Source organism: Salvelinus sp. IW2-2015, linkage group LG26 (genome assembly GCF_002910315.2).
Source record: "Salvelinus sp. IW2-2015 linkage group LG26, ASM291031v2, whole genome shotgun sequence".
Classification (NCBI taxonomy): Eukaryota; Metazoa; Chordata; class Actinopteri; order Salmoniformes; family Salmonidae; genus Salvelinus; species Salvelinus sp. IW2-2015.
This window is the reverse complement of record NC_036866.1, coordinates 46,607,419-46,630,466: the sequence shown is the minus strand read 5'-3', so window position 1 is coordinate 46,630,466 and position 23,048 is coordinate 46,607,419. Positions and strand designations below refer to the sequence as shown.

At 43.2% G+C, this 23,048-nt stretch overlaps 1 protein-coding gene across 1 annotated transcript in view; it reads left to right on the top strand.

Annotated features, from left to right (window-relative positions):
• The window catches only part of LOC111952485 (non-muscle caldesmon), a 53,737-nt gene that overhangs the window by 5,805 nt on the left and 24,884 nt on the right, over positions 1 to 23,048 (top strand). The window lies entirely within an intron of this gene.

Here is a 23,048-nt window from a genome sequence, read left to right as displayed (position 1 = left end):
GGCACCCTCCTTCTGTACGGAAAGCTGTACACATGATGTTGATTGAAACAGTTGTGTCTGCTTATTACTGTTTCTCGATCACCAGAGAAATTAAGATCCATCCCGTTGTTTTATGGGAAAAAGTGCATTCATGTTAAGCGTCAAGTCAAGTAAAGTCAAGTTGAGCATGCATACAAACACAGCATTCAATTAAAACTCCAGACCTGAGTCATGTATAGAGAGCAACATTGTATATTGCCAATAGTATCATGTTTCCTCTGTCAAAATCTGTAAATCCCTTTTGCACAAATTAAGTTTATGATATTCTAGCAGCTGGCGTGGCAGGGTGTGAAAGCTGATGTGAAAGGCAAACACCCGACACATCGCGCCAATAGGGTTAAAGGGATACTCTGGATTTTGGCAATGAAACCCTTGATCTAATTCTCCAGAGTCAGATGAACTCGTGGATACCATTTTTACTAGCTTTAACACAAGCACCTGAAGTATATGGTAACTGATAACATGCTAGTAGATACCATAGACTTCTAGTCATTGTGCAAATGCTAGTTAGCATGGGTTCACGAAACTACCTCTAACTTCCTTCATACATAAAAGAAAATGGTATCGAAGAGTTCATCTGACTCTGGGGAAGTAGATAAATGGCATCATTGCCAAAATCCTTTAACCCACTTGTTGGGAACTGTAACGTGTCTCATATAGCGAGCGTCACTACACTGCCCTCTCCGAACGGGAAGGCACGTCCCCGTGCTTTGACTACTCAGCCCCCTCACATGTTTGGGCCATGTGTTCCCGATGGCCTAATAGCCGCCATCCCACTTCTGACACCAGTTGTAGCAAACAGCAAAGCAGGGAAGTGAACCCAGGTCGCTGGCGTGAAAGGCAAACACCTTACACATCGCACCAATAGGCTTAACCCACTCGGTGGGAATTGTAACATGGCTTATATAGCGAGGATCGCTACAATATTATCATCTTTAGAAATGTAATAAGGATGCTGTCCTATAATATACATAATGTACAGTATGCTAAATACATTGGGCTCCCGAGTGGCGCAGCGGTCTAAGGCACTGCATCTCAGTGCTAGAGGTGTCATTACAGACGCTGGTTCCATTCCAGGCTGTACCACAACCAGCTAGGAGTCCCATATGGCGGCGCACAATTGGCCCAGCGTCGTCCGGTTTAGGGTTTGGCCGGGGTAGGCCGTCATTGTAAATAAGAATTTGTGGTTAACTGACTTGTTAAATAAAGGTTAAATAAAAAACATTGGTGACCCTTTACTATTTAAAGCATGAATGAAAATATAGTGGTTTCAGATTGTCTGGAACTATTTTTTAGCCACATAGTCAGTTATTGACGACTATATAATGACAACATCTATAAACAGTAATGTGATGTCTGGTGCATGAACCTGTCAGAGAACAGTAGTGGGCTGTGGTGGGCTGTCAGTAGAATAGAAAGTTGTCTATAATTCTATTAAGCAATGGCATAGGTGTGACATTGAACGGGAAAGGAAATGGTTATCCACAGGGGCAAATTACAGGGGGGTTAGTCTAATCTTAGGGAGGTTAGAATGAGTGGCATTTATTTTTTTTATTTTTTTTATTTCACCTTTATTTAACCAGGTAGGCCAGTTGAGAAGAAGTTCTCATTTACAACTGCTACCTGGCCGAGATAAAGCAAAGCAGTGCGACACAAACAACAGAGTTACACATCGGATAAACAAACGCACAGTCAATAACACCATAGATAAATCTATATACAGTGTGTGCAAATGTAGTAAGATTAGGGAGACAAGGCAATAAATAGGCCATAGTGGCGAAATAATTACAATATAGCATTAACACTGGAGTGATAGATGTGCAGAAGATGAATGTGCAAGTAGAGATACTGGGGTGCAAAGGAGCAAAAAAATAATAATAATATGGGGATGAGGTAGTTGGGTGGGCTATTTACAGATGGGCTGTGTACAGGTGCAATGATCGGTAAGCTGCTCTGAGAGCTGATGCTTAAAGTTAGTGAGGGAGATATAAGACTCCAGCTTCAGTGATTTTTGCCATTCATTCCAGTGATTGGCAGCAGAGAACTGGAAGGAAAGGCAGCCAAAAGAGGAGTTGGCTTTGGGGATGACCAGTGAAATATACCTGCTGGAGCACGTGCTACGGGTGGGTGCTGCTATGATGACCAGTGAGCTGAGATAAGGCGGAGCTTTACCTCGCAAAGACTTATAGATGACATGGAGCCAGTGGGCTTGGCGACTAATATAACGCGAGGGCCAGTGAACGAGAGCATACAGGTCGCAGTGGTGGGTAGTATATGGGGCTTTGGTGACAAAACAGATGGCACTGTGATAGACTACATCCAATTTGCTGAGTAGAGTGTTGGAGGCTATTTGGTAAATGACATCGCCGAAGTCAAGGATGGGTAGGATAGTCAGTTTTACGAGGGTATGTTTGGCAGTATGAGTGAAGGATGCTTTGTTGCGAAATAGCAAGCCGATTCTAGATTTCATTTTGGATTGGAGATGCTTAATGTGAGTCTGGAAGGAGAGTTTACAGTCTAACCAGACACCTAGGTATTTGTAGTTGTCCACATATTCTAAGTCAGAACCGTCCAGAGTAGTGATGCTAGACGGGCGGGTGGGTGCGGGCAGCGATTGGTTGAAGAGCATGCATTTAGTTTTACTTGTATATAAGAGCACTTGGAGGCCATGGAAGGAGTGTTGTATGGCATTGAAGCTCGTCTGGAGGTTTGTTAACACAGTGTCCAAAGAAGGGCCAGAAGTATACAGAATGGTGTCGTCTGCGTAGAGGCGGATCAGATAATCACCAGCAGCAAGATCGAAAGCCTTGGCCAGGTCGATGAAGACGGCTGCACAGTATTGTCTTTTATCGATGGCGGTTATGATTTCGTTTAGGACCTTGAGCGTAGCTGAGGTGCACCCATGACCAGCTCGGAAACCAGATTGCATAGCGGAGAAGGTACGGTGTGATTCGAAATGGTCGGTGATATGTTTGTAAACTTGGCTTTTGAAGACTTTAGGAAGGCAGGGTAGGATAGATATAGGTCTGTAACAGTTTGGGTCTAGAGTGTCTCCCCCTTTGAAGAGGGGGATGATCGCGGCAGCTTTCCAATCTTTAGGGATCTCAGACGATACGAAAGAGAGGTTGAACAGGCTAGGGGTTGCAACAATTGGGGCGGATAATTTTAGAAAGAGAGGGTCCAGATTGTCTAGCCCAGCTGATTTGTAGGGGTCCAGATTTTGCAGCTGTTTCAGAACATCAGCTATCTGGATTTGGGTGAAGGAGAAATGGGGGAGGCTTGGGCAAGTTGCTGTGGGGGGTGCAGAGCTGTTGACCGGGGTAGGGGTAGCCAGGTGTAAAGCATGGCCAGCCGTAGAGAAATGCGTATTGAAATTCTCGAATATCCTAGATTTATCGGTGGTGACATTGTTTTCTAGCCTCAGTGCAGTGGGCAGCTGGGAGGAGGTGCTCTTATTCTCCATGGACTTTACAGTGTCCCAGAACTTTTTGGAGTTTGTGCTACAGGATGCAAATTTATGTTTTAAAAAGCTAGCCTTTTCTTTCCTAACTGCCTGTGTATATTGGTTCCTAACTTCCCTGAAAAGTTGCATATCGCGGTGGCTATTCGGGGGCTACTGCTAATGCAGAATGCCAGAGGATGTTTTTGTGCTGGTCAAGGGCAGTCAAGTCTGGAGTGAACCAAGGGCTATATCTGTTCTTAGTTCTACATTTTTTGAATGGGGCATGCTTATTTAAGATGGTGAGGAAAGCACTTTTAAAGAATAACCAGGCATCCTCTACTGATAGAATGAGGTTAATATCCTTCCAGGATACCCGGGCCAGGTCGATTAGAAAGACCTGCTCGCTGAAAAGTTTTAGGGAGCGTTTGACAGTGATGAGGGGTGGTCGTTTGACCGCTGACCCATTGCGGACGCAGGCAATGAGGCAGTGATCGCTGAGATCTTGGTTGAAGACAGCAGAGGTGTATTTAGAGGGAAAGTTGGTCAGGATGATATCCATGAGGGTGCCCATGTTTACGGATTTAGGGTTGTACCTGATACGTTCCATGATAATTTGTGTGAGATTGAGGGTATCTAGCTTAGATTGTAGGACAACCGGGGTGTTACGCATATCCCAGTTTAGGTCACCCAACAGTACAAACTCTGAAGATAAATGGGGGGTAATTAATTCACATATGGTGTCCAGGGCACAGCTGGGGGCTGAGGGGGGTCTATAACAAGCGGCAACAGTGAGAGACTTATTTCTGGAAAGGTGGAAAAGTAAAAGTAGAAGCTCGAACTGTTTGGGCACAGACCTGGATAGCATGACAGAACTCTGCAGGTTATCTCTGCAGTAGATTGCAACTCCACCCCCTTTGGCAGTTCTATCTTGGCAGAAAATGTTGTTGTTAGGGATGGACATTTCAGAATTTTTGGTGGCCTTCTTAAGCCAGGATTTAGACACGGCTAGGACATCAGGGTTGGTGGAGTATGCTAAAGCAGTGAATAAAACAAACTTAGGGAGGAGGCTTCTGATGTTAACATGTAGGAAACCAAGGCTTTTACAGTTACAGAAGTCAACAAATGATAGTGCCTGGGGAATAGGAGTGGAACTGGGGGCTGCAGGGCCTGGGTTAACCTCTACATCACCAGAGGAACAGAGGAGGAGTAGGATAAGGGTACGGCTAAAGGCTATAAGAACTGGTCGTCTAGTGCGTTGGCGACAGAGAATAAAAGGGGCAGATTTCTGGGTGTGGTAGAATTGATTCAGGGCATAATGTACAGACAAGGGTATGGTAGGATGTGAGTACAGTGGAGGTAAACCTAGGCGTTGAGTGACGATGAGAGAGGTTTCGTTTCTGGAGGCACTAGTTAAGCCAGGTGAGGTCTCTCCATGTGTGTGGGGTGGGACAAAAGAGCTATCTAAGGTATTTTGAGCGGGACTGAGAGCTCTACAGTGAAATAAAACAAAAGAACTAGTCAAGACAGCAGTAGACAAAGCATATTGACATTAGAGAGAGGCATAAAGCAATCACAGGTGTTGATCAGAAGAGCTAAGACAACAACGGGTAAATGGTGATGAATGGGCAGAGTGGGTCAGTTAGGTACATACATGACCTGACTTCAAGGCTGGGGCCTTGAAACAAAATGAGGTACCGTATTATTGAAACAGTCCAGGGGGCATTAGCTGTGTAGCCGAGTGATCATAGGGTCAAAAGAGAAGCAATAGGTGAGTCAGGGTGCCGTTCGGTAGTCACTACTACGCTAGGCGAGCAGGGGACACAGCGTTCAGAAAAGCTAGTGGGCCGGGGCTAGTAGATGGTTCTTCGGCGACATTGTAACAGAATAGCCTGTTGAGACCACATCGGGCGATCACGTCGGCAGTCCAGTCGTGATGGATCGGCGGGGTTCCGTGTCGACAATAAAGGGTCCAGGCCAATTGGCAAAGGAGGTATTGTAGCCCTAGAATTAGCTGGTATATGGGCCTAGCTGGAAAATGATGTCATTCATCAGCCATCATTTTACCATGCACTTATACCACATATAAATAGAATAACTGTCCTTTCTAGTTATGCTATGTTAGAGACATAGAAAGGCCACCATGTCCCAGACAGATGTCTATTAGCAGACATGGCTAAATCACTAGGATACTAGAATCAACTGAATGTGCTGGCATGAAAATAAGCTCTGCATTCTATGATTTCTCGCTTCCCCCTTATGTGACATCACAGTAAGACTCAGAACAGATTATGTGATGGATAGGGATACAGAAATAGATACAGGATAAATGCAGAAGAGGACGTCGTAGATACTGTAGATGTTTCATTTGCACAGTCAGATATGTCATCCATTACTTATTACCTAATTAGGCGTACTTTCTTGTATTTACTCTACCTTCTTTCCTCTCCTTCAGCTTGTAGACACACAATGGCTATTAGCATTATGGAAAACTGATTCTTTGATCATCACGGAAATAAAAGTTGTTCCTGGATCCCATCTTGTCTCTGGCTAGCTGGGCCGTGTCCCAAATGTCACCCTATTGCCTACATAGTGCATTCGTTTTGACCAGAGGTCTATGGGGGGAATAGAGTGCCATTTGGGACACAGCCCTTGTCTCTGGAGAGCAGCAGCAAGCAGGTATTTGCTAGGGTAAACCGTGGCTTCTGTATTCTGCTCCTGTTCATTCCCAGCTACGCTAGCTACTACGACACAACTACCATCAACTAACATCGCCTCCTGTGTCGGTGTGCTTCCTTAAAAGGAGGAACCGTGCCGACGCCTTCTCGGTTGATGGGATGTGGTTGGAACAGGGAGTACACACATAGCTTCATCTATTTGTATTAGTTTAGAGTTGATGGTGACGCTAAGGGAAACTCCAACGCAAGTATTCGAATGGAGCCTCAGCCTGCTATCTGGACACCAATGTCACAAGACTCATTAGGAGTGGGAGGGAGAGCTCAGTTTTGTGTTCCGTTCCAGCAAATGTGCCAATCCCTGTGTGTGTGTGTGTGTTTGTTTGAGTGTGTGCCAGTTGTAAAGGTCAATCATGGCAACCCAACATCATCGTCACAGGCTAATGGCTGATATACAAACTATTTCACCAGCTCAGCTGCAGCTGGTCTTTAAGGGTAGACTTATTTTGTTGAGAGGAATATTTGTCAGTTTTGAGTGAGTGATCACCGATTACTTCAAGAGATCTCAACAGAGATGGACAGAGTTCCTTTCAGAGCATTGTCTGGTGAGGGTTTGTTTAGACCGAAACAACAAACTATGTTTAATCTTAATGTCAATTGAATTGTTTGTATAATGGAGAGGGTCACACCTCACCTTCTTATGCAGTTCCCTGCATGGAACCGTTCCCATTCCAGGGCACGAGGACCTTTAAAGTTGGCTGTATCACCAGATTTTTATCAACTACTGTACTGTACACAAACCTGCTCAAACTGAGTCACCACACATCCCTGATTCCCTGAAGGTCATCACTACACTACACTGCATCTCATAACCTTTTTGGAGTTTGTGTCCTGGATAAAGGACCGTACCATATTTGGCCACGTGGGACAACACTTGTAAGCAGCTGCGCTTTCTTGATCGATTGCACACGCCTCTTTGCCATGTTTATCTAGTATCTATTAGTCTCTATCCTCTTCTTTACTAATAAGGGTTGCAATGATCGAAATGAGTTCTATTTGAATCGTTATTCTTTATCGTTTAACCAAGGGGGCTCTGCTCTCTGATAGTGAAGGGAACTCCTCTTGTCTTAGTGCTCTGAGGAGTTCTTTTTGAAGGCAATGTTGTAGTTTACTGTGTAGGAGAGACAACTCACTCACAGTGTAGCTGAACGTCTGCCAACAGCATCCAGCTGCCCCTGTCTCTACAGCCTTTACTTCATCCCCTGGATATTTCCTGATGTGATTTGTGGGTTTAGTCCTTTGATTGCCACCGCTAATGCAAACTATGCGTTTAAAAGGGAAAAAGGCACCTCATGTTTTACCGTGCCTCTCTTTGATGTCGCTGATTGATAAAGTCGTAGACATGCCTGTGGTCATGCCTGTGGACGTGCGATTTATTTTATCTAGTTGAGTCATTACATGTCCGGACAGTATCTGAATAGCACGTGGGGCATATATCAAAAAGGATCGTATGAAGACAGACATAAGGAAGTGATATGTGTTGATCTCATTATGCATCTTGTAACGGGACATCCAGACCGCCTTCAACGTCTAAGAAGCTAGTCTATAGCTATGATTGTGACCTAGAAACGTAATCTAGAAGCTGAATCTTCACTTGTCGGCTTTTGTAACGTACAGAGTATTAACTAACTGTGTGATTTAATTCTGTCTCTTTATTTATTGATTTTTTTCTCCCCAACTTCGTGATATCCAATTGGTAGTTACAGTCTTGTCCCATTGCTGCAACTCAAGTCGGTACGGGAGAGGCGAAGGTCGAGAGCCACTCGTCTATTACGTCTCTTTGTAATATAATGAGACTTTGAAATCAGATGGAGACCTTTAGGTCAAAATGTTGCACTCAATAAAACTGTGGGAGAATTCCAGTGTGCCGGTATCTATCTTTCTTTTGAGACTTTTGAAACGGAGCATTGCCCATCAATCGCACTAAGCCCAGGTAACATCATTCAGGATTTGATTATGACTCAGCAAGCTATGCCAGGAATATGCACCATTGTCTGGGAATGCAGAGTTCTTCCTTTTCATCTTCTTTGACATGAAAACACAATAAACACATAATATATCCAATAACTCATTCTTAAATTGCTCAGAAACCTGCATGCCATTGGTTCACAGACGGACCCGATGAACTCCAGGAGTGTTTTTCTACTCCTTTGTTGCAGTGGCTTGTATTACTGGTTGTGATATTGTTGTTGAATGTTCTCCCAGTGTGATGTTGATGTAAGGTAACTAAATATTTCTCGAACAGTACATTTCGATGAGGCGCAGGTAAACTGTCGGTGGGTTGAGACGGGGCAGATGTTTTTAAAAATTTTATATCGACTCAAGCGCCGTTAGCACACGATTCGTGACACTTCTGTATGCACATACCTAACAGGTCAAAACACACCAACTCAAAACCAGAAGCATTTCCAAAGTTTTGTCTTGGATTTATTTTGTCGTCATCTGTTCTTACTCAGCAACAAACTGACTCGCACCCAGTCTTCCCTGTCGCTTTTTATTTTTTATTCTACAGAAGATTTAAAAACCATACACATACAAACGACGACGTCAGACAAACATCAACTACATCCCACCGGCCCAGACCCACGAGCCCTCACCTCTGTACTCCTACTTCTGACAGCATCGCGAGGTGTATTTATATTCACTGCATGGTCCGTGTCATGGCTGTGAATGTTTTGACCGATAGCCAGTGACACGAGAGCAGCCAGAGCGAGCCCATGAAGGTCAGAGAGAGAGAGAGAGAGAGAGGAAGATGTTGTCGATACAGTTAAAAGAAAGAGAGAGAGAGTCCAGTTTCCTTTTTCATGACTTGCAGCAGGCCACAGAAAGAAGGGAATGAGTGACGAAGAGAGGGATAGAGAGTCTAGGGAGAGAGAGAGACCCATGCCCGCAAACTGAACGCGCTCCAGATGTGTACATTTCAATGTGTCCCCAGCCCCCCGTCATGTGGAAGTGATTTGTGGATTTGATTCAAGTGGTACGAAGGACTGGACATAACATGGGAAATCTATTAGATGATGTTCCCAGTCCCACGCATAAATTAAGAGATTATTATGGGACTCAATTACAGGTGTATATGAACTCCGTTTTCTTGGCGGTTCCTAAGAGACGGAAAGGTGGACAATGTGTGAAGACGTCCGTCTGTACTGTATGTGATTGAGAACAGCTGATTAACATGGCTCTGTTTCCATAGCATTGGGTTTCGCATGATGTGTCAGTACTGTATATGAATGCCCTGTCGGAGAGAAACAACCAGTTTAACTGCGAATCAGAGTGAGTTCCATTCTCACTTCAGACCGACACTCCTGACCGCCAAAGCAGGAGTTGAGAGTCTTCAACTCTTCACATGTAGAGTAGCCTCTCCCCTTCCATCACTCCATCCATCCTAGCCTGGTATTTAAACCCTTGCTGGAGCCAGGCCAACCCAAACAGACCTGCAGCTCCAGTAAAAGTAGCAGTGGTGTCAGGCTCCCCGACATATATGAGTTACCCTGCCGGCGGGTCAGTGTGTGGTCGCTTCCCAAATGGGACCCTATTCTTATATGGTCATGTCCATGTAAAAGGACCCACGTTTCTTTAGGAGCATATGACATTTGGTGTCAAATGAAAGATAAGAGTCTATATTTTTGAAGGCATAAATATGTTTTTTAATCCGTTTTCCATCGTAAGAATTAGGAACAAGCAAAGGCTTTCATTTCTGGTCACCCAAATGGAAAACGGGTCTTAAGAAAACATCTAGTAGAAAAAGTATTAAAAGGTATTAGAAGTACATCAAAACACAATACTGTTGAAGTAAAGGGCCCCTGTCAATTAAAATCAACATTTATATTTAGTTTTGCAGAAATTATTTGCCTTCTGTAAGTTTAAGAAATATTACGTAGTGTCTTGGCATTATGTTACCCAAAAACCCACATACAGTATCTTTGAGATATTTTCTCATTTCTCTCCCTCATGAAGGAGGATTATGAAAGTTCACAGAAGTAACAAGTAAAGGTAGACCTACCAATTAGTTGTAGTGTTTTTACTGATAACAATTTGGTTTATGAATTATGAAGTGATTAAAACGTGTCACTCTGTTACCCAAAAAAATCTGTAACAAAATGACTGCAATTGAATTGGCCACAATGGGAAATCATAGTAGTCACAAACCATAGTTGGAGTACAGCACAGCACAGCACAGTACAGTACAGTACAGTAGAGAACAGTACAGTACAGCACAGTGCAGCACAGTACAGTACAGTAGAGAACAGCACAGTACAGTACAGCACAGTACAACACAGTACAGTAGAGTACAGCACAGTAGAGTACAGCACAGTAGAGAACAGCACAGTACTGTACAGCACAGTAGAGAACAGCACAGTACAGTACAGTAGAGAACAGAACAATTGAGTATAGTTCAGCACAGTACAGTACAGCACAGTAGAGAACAGAACAATTGAGTATAGTTCAGCACAGTACAGTACAGCCATAGTACAGTACCGAACAGACAGTTACAGTACAGCCACAGCCCACAGTACAGTACAGCACAGCACAGCACAGTACAGCACAGTACAGCACAGTAGAGAACAGCACAGTACAGTACAGTAGAGAACAGCACAGTACAGTACAGCACAGTACAGTACAGTAGAGAACAGCACAGTACAGTACAGTAGAGAACAGCACAGTACAGTACAGTAAAGAACAGCACAGTACAGTACAGTAGAGAACAGCACAGTACAGTACAATAGAGAACAGAACAATTGAGTATAGTTCAGTAGAGTATAGAACAATTGAGTATAGTTCAGTAGAGTACAGAACAATTGAGTATAGTTCAGTAGAGTACAGTACAGTAGAGCACATATGAGTAAAGTACAATATAATGTAATATATTCTACTCTATTGTTCTGTACTGAACTATACTCTACTGTACTTTACTGTACTGTACTGTGATGTCCAAACTTGTGAAACATAGACGTCTATGATTGATATAGATTTGATCCGGTCCGGACCAACCAAATTTGGTCTTGTTTGGGTGCAGAGCTCATTAGAATAATACCCAAACATGCAAAAGAGGATATTACATTTTCCTACCTTTGTGTACCTATTCAGCATACATCACCATGAGGAGAATGATATTCATAATTATGCATTTCTGTATTGTACAGATCAGGGACCCATGATGTCATCCTGTTACCGTCATTATGTTACCGGGTGTTGACCCACTTCGCTTACTGTAGCTCAATAACCAAAAGAGATCTTTTAAAACTCAAGGTGTGATGTCATAGCTGACACCCCATTCTTTCTGCAGACATCTTTGAATTTTAAGTAGAATTGGAGTAGAGATTTAACAGAGTTTTTGGAAAATGTGGTCACCAAATTGTTTTCTCAAAATGATGATAAATTGCATCTGCTCTGTTCCTCAAGTAAATGTATTTTAGTTAAAATGTCAGTGGCAATTGTTAAAAGTWAACTTCTGCATATACTGTAGGTGTATGATTTGTTCAACTTTGCAATCAATGGTATTTGCTTGGCATACATTCTAAAGTGAAAAAGTGTGTAATTGGTCAAAAGGCCCTGGTCAAAAATAGTGAACTATATAGGGAATAGGGTGTCATTTGGGATTCAAGTTGTGTCTGCAGGGTTGCGCCGCCTCACCTCACAGAAGCACAGCAAATGATTTGTCACACCCTGGACATAGTTGGTCCACTGCACAGACGGTAAGCTCAACTCTGCTGCCCCTGGGAGACTGGTCACTACCCAGGAGTAACCTGGGTAACCCCTGTCCATACCACCTGCCTACCGCACCTCCCGACGCCATCCAGTGCTACTGGTGTGGGGAGTCAGGCTAGCCTGGCTCGAAGCCCCCTCCCTACCTGCCTTCGTCAGTCCCATTCCCCCCTTCCTTCCCATTGGATTCCATCATGACCAATTTCACTGTGGGCAGCTCGATGGTAAAAGATTTTGGCCTGCCTACAGTCTGTGGACCCGGCTAAGGTTCACTGTCACCCAGACGCCCGTGTCTGAGACATCAACTCCCACCTGCCAACAGTTCTGGCCTACTCTAATATTGGCACCAACGTCACTCACATTGTCTTTAACGACATTCACTTTAGGCGATACTTGGAACTGAGGGAGGATTACACGACTCTTTTAAAAACCCTTGTTAGCACAGGGAAGAGAATAATTATCTCTGGGCATCTGCCGCGCTATCGAAGGGGTTTGGGAACGTTTCAGCCCCCACGATGCCCTAAACGAGTACCTCAAGGTACTTTGCAATAAAAAAGATTGTTTCCTTTTGTGACAAATTTGATTTGCTATGGGAGCAACCAGCGCTTTATAAAAGAGAAGGGGTTCACCCTAACCGCATGGGCTTCCAGGATTATTTCCACGTAAACGTGCAAAGCTTGACGTCAAAGATGGAGCTTCTTGATGGGTGCATGATACGAGGCCTGATATTCTGGTTCTCACGGAGACCTGGCTCAAGGGCTCTATCATGCATAAGGACATTGAAATGGCTGTTTACAACATCTTCAAGTGTGATAGCCACCTCATCCTCTTGTTCAGTCTATATATGGGAAATCGACTCGTGGCATCATGTTCTCTAAGTGTCACTATACACAAAAAGTTTGAGTGTCTGGTTATAGATGTGGGCTCATGCCAAATGATGCATTTGTTTGTAGCTGGGATTTACCCCCCCTGCTGCACTGGTTGATGCTGTTGATACTATTTCTGAATATTATAAATTTTTTATGTGGTATGAATTAGTGGTTTTTGGAGATTTTAACCCGGCTTCTGATCATTTGAAGAATATTTGTCTTGACTTTAACCTGACTCAATTAATCTCCAAACCTGCACGGATGAAGGTAAGAAACGCAGCAACTCCTTACTGATTGACCTCATTTTGACAAAGAGCCCCAAGTACTTAGTGAGTGTTGTCTTTGCTAATGACATCAGTGATCACGGTCCTATTCCAAGTATAGAGATACCATACAATTTTTTTGAGGATAAAGAAAAATACAAAATCTCCCCGTTAGTGTCTTCATGTTCTGTTATAATCTCCACCCGTTACAGCCAGAAGAGGACTGGCCACCCCTCATAGCCTGGTTCCTCTCTAGGTTTCTTCCTAGGTTTTGGCCTTTCTTGTCAGGTTTTGGCCAGGACTGTTCAGGTTTTGGTCACTAGATGTCCCCATTGCACCTTTTTTGTACCTTTTGTTTTTTCCTTGCTCTATTATTGTTTGCACCTGTGTGTCGTTCCCTTGTTAGTATTTAAACCCTGTGTGTTCCTCAGTTCTTTGCTCAGTGTTTGTAAGTTAGCACCCAGCCCCAGCCATGCTGTTAAACTTTTTCTCTTGTTGGATTTTCCAGAGGTTCGCTGGTTTTGTTCTTGTTTATTTTGGATTAGTCTTTTGAGGTTTGTTTTTTCCCTTGCTGTTCTTACCACTTTGTGGATTTTCTTTGTAYTTTGGAAGATATCTATTTTTGTCTCTTGGCTTTTCTTTGGACGTTGTGGATTTATATTTTTGCCGGAAGATCTTTTCTTTGATTAAACCACCGTCTCTTGTACTGCTGTGTCTGCCTCATCTTCTGGGTTCTGCCGATTTTATTTAGTGACTGTTTCTCACACCGGGTCCTGACATTTCTAGGGAGTTTTTCCTAGCCACCGTGCTTCTACACCTGCATTGCTTGCTGTTTGGGGTTTTTAGGCTGGGTTTCTGTACAGCACTTTGAGATATCAGCTGATGTACGAAGGGCTATATAAATACATTTGATTTTGATACTGTATATATTGCTCTGAGCTTTTCTTTTTCAGCTGCATGTCTAACCCTGAATTGGCTCTGGAACTTTTTTCATCTCCCACTGGGCAAAAAAAGTGTAAAATTCCACGTTGTTTCCAAGTAATTTCAACCCCCCCCAAAACATCTACGCGATGACGTTGAATCTGTAGGCTCGCCCCCAATTTATGTGCCTTCTGTAACCTCCGGCCGCATGGCAAATGGCTCAGAAAGAAGCCCTCCCCCCCTCTTCCTCTTCCTCTCTCTCTCTCGCTCTCTACAGTATCCAGAGGACGGACTACCGTGTGATAGAATCATCCTACAGCAGCCATGTCTGGTGTACATCTAAAACCTGTCCTCTGAGGAGAAATGTTATGCCATCTACAGTGCCTTCAGAAACTATTCACACCCCTTGACTTTTTCCACATTTTGTTGTGTTACAGCCTGAATTTTAAAAATTGATTAAATTGAGATGTGTCACTGGCCCACACACACACAATACCTCAATGTCAATGCGGAATTATATATATTTTTTAAAAGTGTTGACAAATTAATAAGAAAATGAAAAGCTAAAATGTCTTGAGTCAATAAGTATTCATCACCTTTGTATAGCAAGCCTCAATAAGTTCAGGAGTACACATCTGCTTAACAAGTCACATAATAAGTTGCATGGACTCTGTGCGCAATAACAGTGTTTAACGTGGATTTTGAATGACTACCTCATCTCTGTGCCACACACATACAATTATCTGTAAGGTCCCTCAGTCGAGCAGGGAATTTCAAACGCAGATTCAACCAAAAAGATCAGGGAGGTTTTCCAATGCCTCGCAAAGAAGTGCACCTATTGGTAGATGGGTCAAAATAGTTTAATGGCTGTGAGGAGAACACTGAGGACGATTCAACAACATTGTAGTTAATCCACAATACTAACCTAAATGACAGAGTGAAAAGAAAAAAGCCTGTATAGGATACAAACATTCCAAAACATGCATCCTGTTTGCAATAAGGCACTAAATTAAAACTGCCAGAAATATACTTTATGTCCTGAATACTAAGTGTTATGTTTGTGGCAAAACGTAACTGAGTACCACTCTTCATATTTTCAAGCATGGTGGTGGCTGAATCATGTTATGTGTATGCTTGTCATTGGTAAGGACAAGGGAGTTAAAAATGAACGGAATAGAGCTATGCACAGGCAAAGTCCTTGAGGAAAACCTGGTTCAGTCTGCTTTCCACCAGACACTGGGAGTCCACTTCACCTTTCGACAGGACAATAACCTAAAACACAAGGCCAAATGTACACTGGAGTTGCTTACCAAGACGACATTGAATGTTCCTGAGTGGCCTAGTTACAGTTTTGACTCAAATCGGCTTGAAAATCTATGTCAAGACTTGAAAATGGCTGTCTAGCAATGATCAGCAACCAACTTCACAGGGCTTGAAGAATTCTAAAAATAATAATGTGCAAATATTGCACAATCCAGGTGTGCAAAGCTCTTAGAGACTTACCCAGGAAGACTCACAGCTGTAATCACTGCTAAAGGTGATTTGAACATGTATTGACTCAAAAATATGAATACTTAAGTAAATGAGATATTTCTGTATTTCATTTTCAATACATTTGCAAACATTTCTAAAAACATGTTTTCACTTTGTCATGATGGGGTATTGTGTGTAGATGGGTGAGCAAAAAATATATTTAATCAAATTCAGACTAACACAACAAAATGTGGCATAAGTCAAGGGGTATCAATACTTTCTGAAGGCACTGTATATGGATGTATGACCTCTGTGGCTACATGTATCTGTACAGGGTGAACTCTGAATTACTCTATGCAGAGAGATTTTATTGTCTTCTCAGTAATTATTTCTTATTTATATTGGTCTCATCCCCCACAAGCCTTTAGATCAGGGTTTAACAAACTCGGTAATGTCCTTGTTTTCCATGAAAACATACATGAAATGAGTTGCAAAATGAATAGGAAATATAGTCAAGACGTTGACAAGGTTATAAATAATGATTTTTAATCAAAATAATAATTGTGTCCTTCAAACTTTGCTTTCGTAAAAGACTCCTCCATTTGCAGCAATTACAGCCTTGCAGACCTTTGGCATTCTAGTTGTCAATTTGTTGAAGTAATTTGAAGATATTTCACCCTATGCTTCCTGAAGCACCTCCCACAAGTTGGATTGGCTTGATGGGCACTTCTTACGTACCATACGGTGAAGCTGCTCCCACAACAGCTCAATAGGGTTGAGATCCGGTAACTGTGCAGGCCACTCTATTATAGACAGAATACCAGCTGACTGCTTCTTCCCTAAATAGTTCTTGCATAGTTTGGAGCTGTGCTTTGGGTCATTGTCCTGTTGTAGGAGGAAATTGGCTCCAATTTAGCACCGTCCACAGGGTATGGCATGGCGTTACAAAATGGAGTGATAGCCTTCCTCCTTCAATATCCCTTTTACCCTGTACAAATCTCCCACTTTACCACCACCAAAGCACCCCCAGACCATCACATTGCCTCCAACATGCTTGACAGATGGCGTCAAACACTCCTCCAGCATCTTTTCATTTTTTCTGCATCTCACGAATGTTCTTTGTGATCTGAACACCTTAAACTTAGATTTGTCTGTCCATAACACTTTTTTCCAATCTTCCTCTGTCCAGTGTCTGTGTTCTTTTGCCCATCTTAATACTTTATTTTTATTGGCCAGTCGGAGATTTTTCTTTGCAACTCTGCCTAGAAGGCCAGCATCCCGGAGTTGCCTCTTCACCGTTGACGTTGAGACTGGTGTTTTGCGGGTACTATTTAATGAAGCTGCCAGTTGAGGACTGTTTCTCAAACTAGACACTCTAATGTACTTGTCTTCTTGCTCAGTTGTGCACCGGGGCCTCCCACTCCCCTTTCTATTCTGGTTAGAGCCACTTTGCGCTGTTCTGTGAAGGGAGTAGTACAAAGCGTTATACGAGAATAGACCGACAAGTTTCAGAAGAAAGTTCTTTGTTTCTGGCCATTTTGAGCCTGTAATTGAACCCACAAATGCTGACGCTCCAGATTCTCAACTAGTATAAAGAAGGCCAGTTTTATTGCTTCTTTAATCAGAACAACAGTTTTCAGCTGTGCTAACATAATTGAAAAAGGGTTTTCTAATGATCAATTAGCCTTTTAAAATGAAAAACTTGGATTAGCTAACACGACGTGCCATTGGAACACAGGAGTGATGGTTGCTGATAATGGGCCTCTACGCCTATGTAGATATTCCATAAAACATCTGCCGTTTCCAGCTACAATAGTCATTTACAACATTAACAATGTCTACACTGTATTTCTGATCAATTTTATGTTATTTTAATGGACAAAAAATGAGCTTTTCTTTCAAAAACAAGGACATTTCTAAGTGACCCCAAACTTTTGAACGGTAGTGTATATATGATGGGATGCATAGACATTATGGACAATAGTATATCTGAAGAATACGTAGGATAGAATAGTATACAGTATGTACAGCAATAGTTAAATAGGATAGGCCATGACTAGAATACAGTATATACATATGAAGTGGGTAAAAGAGTATGCAAACATTATTAAAACGATAGCCTTGAGATATAAGCTGTTTTTCAGTATCTTGGTCTCAGCTTTGATGCACCTGTACTGACCTCACCTTCTGGATGGTAGCGGGGTGAACAGGCCGTGGCTCGGGTCCTTGATGATCTTTTTGGCCTTCCTATGACATTGGGTGCTGTAGATGTCCCGGAGGGCGTTGGGCAGACCACACTACCCTCTGGAAAGCCCTGTGGTTGAGGATGGTGCTGTTGCCGTACCAGGCAGTGATACAGCCCGACAGGATGCTCTCAATGGTGCATCCTGTCCCCAAGCTTAACGATGAGCTTGGAGGGTACAATGGTGTTGAAGAATGAGACCCCTGGTAAAACTCCAGGGGTCTGAATACTTTCTCGAATGCACTGTATACCTCACAAGTGACCCATTATAAGACTATAGAATTAGCCTATTAAAATGTTATCTGGCTCGATAAAGATAATTCAAGTATGCAAGCTAGCATTAGGCAATGAGTTGACATTGACCACCTGACATATTAGGCAATGAGTTGACGTTGCGTTAGGCAATGAGTTGACATTGACTACCCGACCAGCTTACCCGACACCCTAGACCCACTGCAATTTGCATACCTCCCCAATAGATCCACAGATGATGCAATCGCCATCCCACTGCACAATCCCATCTGGACAAGAGGAATGCCTATGTAAGAATGACATAGACTACAGCTCATTCTTCAACACCATTGTACCCTCCAAGCTCATCGTTAAGCTTGGGGCCCCGGGTCTGATCCCTGCCCTGTGCAACTGGGTCCTGGACTTCCTGACCTGCCGCTGCCAGGTGGTGAAGGTAGGCAGCAACACCTCCACTACGCTGATCCTCAACACAGGGCCCCTACAAGGGTGCGTGCTCAGCCCCCTCCTGTAATCACTGCCAAAGGTGCTTCAACAAATTACTGAGTAAATGGTCTGAATACTTATGTAAATGTGATATTTCAGTTATTTTTTGTTATGTACACTGTACATTTGCAAAAACTTCAAAAAATCTCTTTGCTTTTTCATTTTGGGGTATTATGTGTAGATTGATGGGGGGGGGGGAAATTATCTATTTCAGAATAAGGCTGTAACGTCCGAATGCACCGTATACACTGAGTTTACAAACATTAGGAACACCTGCTCTTTCCATGACATAGAATGACCAGGTGAATTCAGGTGAAAGCCATGATCCCCTATTGGTGTAACCTGTTAAATCCACTTCAATTAGTGTAGATGAAGGGGGGGAAGACCGGTTAAAGAAGGATTGTGTTTGTGTGCCATTCAGAGGTTTAATGGTAAAACAAAATATTTAAGTGCCTTTGAACGGGGTATGGTAGTAGGTGCCAGGCGCACCAGTTTAAGTGTGTCAAGAACTGCAACGCTGCTGGGTTTTTCACGCTCAACACTTTCCTGTTTCAATCAAGAGTGGTCCACCACCCAAAGGACATCCAGCCAACTAAACTGTGGGAAACATTGGAGTCAACATTGGCCAGCATCACTGTGGAACGCTTTCGACGCCTTGTAGAGTCCATGCCCCGATGACTTTAGGCTGTTCTGATGGCAAAATGGGGTGCAACTCAATATTAGGAAGGTGTAATATTACACATCTCCCAGCCTCCAGTTGACTCGGTGGAAGATCAGTCAACTTCTCGTGAATCTTTGTTTTCATTTCAACAACTTTCAACGTGATGTGTTGGATGCCTTGCTTAAGATTGATGTAAGTCTGATTTGAGTCAGTAGCCGAGTTTCCATCCAACTGGCAACAGATTTTCTGCATAAAAACATTTTCCCATTAGAGATGTATTTTCATCAAATTGAGGCTGTGCCGTGCTGACGTAGTGCACATAAAAATAGCTTTTGCCGTTAAATTGCCATGGGCCAAGTAAAAAATACAAGTCATCGCACTGGTTTAGACATTGTCAATGCTCTCAAACATTGGATTTATATTCAGTTATTGTTATTTTGAGAGATAATGTACAGACAGACTGAACACTAAGTATATCTTCAATGTTGCTTTCTGTAGGGGAGTCAAAAACACTGTCAGAACTATCACCTTGTTCAACTAACATTTGGTTTCAAAAGGTTGCGCTCTGGCAAATATACACTTGAGTTTGATATGTTGAAGTGGTTACAGGCCTCTTCCGGACTGCTCTGGTTTTTACGCCTCTGTTACTGTATATGGTGTTGGTCATTGTGAAATCTAAACCAGAATACACTAGTGCCCTGCTGTAATGCATTGTGCTGTCCTTGTGGCCCCCTCTTTAGATCAGATATCATAGATAAAACATGTAATGGGACTGCAGCACTGAAGTAGACCATCTATAACTGGGTAGACATCCTACATTACCATATAAGGCTAAGTTGAAAAGGCCCACTCCTTCAAAAACAACAAAATGCCAGTGCCACTGCTTGGTTTGCTAAAAGGCTGATCGCTATGGATGCTGAGATTGGTGTGATTTCATAAACCTTCGCTGTTCAGTCCTGTCACTCCTCTCTGAACACATATTTCACCACTGGAATTCAAAGTTGTCGCTTGTCAACATGAGTAGGGACAGCAAACAAGGGGGCGGAATAGGCAGTCATATAAAGAGTGATGATAAGTCAAATGACCCACAAATGACCCCGAGCTCACACAGGGGCGATTTTAGTATGTAAACCTTGGGGGGGGGGGGGCAAAMAAAAAAAAAAAAATTGCAGATGAATGCCAGCAAAGCCACTACGCAACACAACACTACACATTTCAATGAAATGTGGAATAGACGTTGAGTTGATGTCTGTACCCAGTGGGTTCTCTGATTCTGCTGCGACTATTTCTGTCTCCAGTACTAGAATCTTACAGATCTCTTGGGTACATTAAACAGTCATGTGGATCTATTTGTTTATAAATTGCTCTTAGATATACTCAAACTGCAGCACTGGATTCACTGATATGCTTACATTGTCTGGAAAGAAATCCCAGCATGAAATTTTCCAGAGCTTTGTGTTCTAATTGAACAGATGCAAGTAGCACCTCCCCATTTGACTCCGTTTCAAAAACTTTTCTTCATACTAAACACTACCCAGGCCACACAAGAGGGACAGCCGGGAAAGGAAGTGCCCCCAGTGAAACAGTGAAAGAAGGCTTGCTCGCTCTGTTGGCTTTGCTTTTGTCACACCCTGATCTGTTTCACCTGTCTTTGTGATTGTCTCCACCCCCCTCCAGGTGTCACCCATCTTCCCCTGTGTATTTATACCTGTGTTTTCTGTCTGTCTGTGACAGTTTGTCTTGTATGTTCAAGTCAACCGAGCGGGTTGTGTCTCAGCGCCTGCTTTTTCCAGTCTCTCTTTTCTCGCCCTCCCGGTTTTGACCCTTGCCTGTCCTGACTCGGAGCCCGCCTGCCTCCCGACTGCCCCCTCTGGATTACCAATCTCTATCTTACCGTGAGCCTGCCTGCCGTCCGGTACCGTTGCCCCACCTCTGGTTTTCTGACCCCTGCCTGCCTTGACCTGTCCATTGCCTGCCCCTGTTTGGAACATTAAACTATTGTTTATTCGACTTGGTCTGCATCTGGGTCTTCCCTTCATACCTGATAGCTTTGCCATGTAACAAGCTGTAACTGCACTAACTGTACTATTGAGTATGTACTATGCTTATTGGTCATAGTATGAAAAGTTAGTATGCCTAAAGATCCTGAATGTCGTACTAAATTCACCAAAATACGAAGTATACAAGCAGTGGACACTTTCTGTGCTTTTAAGGCCCATAATGACATTTTCAGAAAATGGGCGTGGCTTCGCCAAGTTTTCAGATTTGAAGTAAATGGCAGAAAATTTGCAGCCGACCATAACAGGTTGTGATTACCTTATTTGTCTATGCTATTAGAACTCTTCGAAGGTAACGGATGGAATTTGATAAATTAGCTACTACTAAGGACAACACAGCTTTGAAGATACAATACCACTAAGGAATAAGTGTCCATTTATTTCCAGTGTTGTGGTTCTGGCATTACCAACGCATGGCTGGTCTAATCATGTCAGAAGTACACACGTACTCCAGCTGAGTAATTCAAAGAAAGGCTGAAGGCGCTAGCCCACAAATCCCTTTCAGCATCTGTTTATTCCTCGCCGACTACTCTGTTATCGTATCTGCCAATCGAGTCTCTTCCCAGTGGAAGCAGACCTCTCTCTGAACAACACGACCTCCAATGAACAGCCTAAGTCAGTCACTTACGGACGTGGAATCGTCAAATTTGTACGTCAAATAATGTTCAGCTATTATTGTGATGTTTAATTTAAGAAACGGGGCTGCTCTGACAGATCTCGGTTCAAATCAAATTGTATTAGTCATATGCGCCGAACACAACAGGTGTAGACCGTACAGTGAAATGCTTACTTTACGCGCCCATAAACAATGCAGTTATAAAAAAGATGGATAAGAAAAAGAAAGAAAAAAAGTAAAAACCAAGTAATTAAAGAGCAGCAGTAAAATAACAATAGGGAGACTATATACAGGGGGGTACCGGTACAGAGTCAATGTGCGGAGGCACTGGTTAGTTGAGGTAATATGTACATGAAGGTAGAGTTATTAAAGTGAYTATGCATAGATGATAACAACAGATAGTAGCAGCGGTGTAAAAGAAAGGGGGGGTGGGGGCAATGCAAATATTCTGAGTAGCCATTTGATTAGGTGTTCAGGAGTCTTATGGCTTGGGGGTAGAAGCTGTTTAGAAGCATCTTGGACCTAGACTTGGTGCTCCGGTACCGCTGGCCGTGCGGTAGCAGTGAGAACAGTCTATGACTAGGGTGGCTGGAGTCTTTGACAATTTTTAGGGCCTTCCTCTGACACCGCCTGGTATAGAGGTCCTGGATGGCAGGAAGCTTGGCCCCAGTGATGTACTGGACCGTTCGCACTACCCTCTGTAGTGCCTTGCGGTCGGATGCCGAGCAGTTGCCATACCAGGCAATGATGCAACCAGTCAGGATGCTCTTGATGGTGCAGCTGTAGAACCTTTTGAGGATCTGAGGACCCATGCCAAATCTGTTCAGTCTCCTGAGGGGGAATAGGTTTTGTCATGCCCTCTTCACAACTGTCTTGGTGTGCATGGACCATGTTAGTTTGTTGGTGATGTTGACACCAATGAACTTGAAGCTCTCAACCTGCTCCACTGCAGCACCGTCGATGAGAATGCTCGGTCCTCTTTTTCCTGCATTCCACAATCATCTCCTTTGTCTTGATTCACGTTGAGGGAGAGGTTGTCCCTATAAGCTGTCTCGTCGTTGTCGGTGATCTGGCCTACCACTGTTGTGTCGTCTGCAAACTTAATGATGGTGTTGGAGTCGTGCCTGGAGCTCTATCAGCCAGCCAGTAAGAGTTTTGTCATGTGTAAGTTGTGAGGTTTTTACAGGCTTACAGTGTTACATAATAGACTGCACTTCACTAAATGACCCCCTGGCCTGCCTGGCTATAACAGCCTAAATACAGATTTATTATTACGAACTAACACCGTGTTT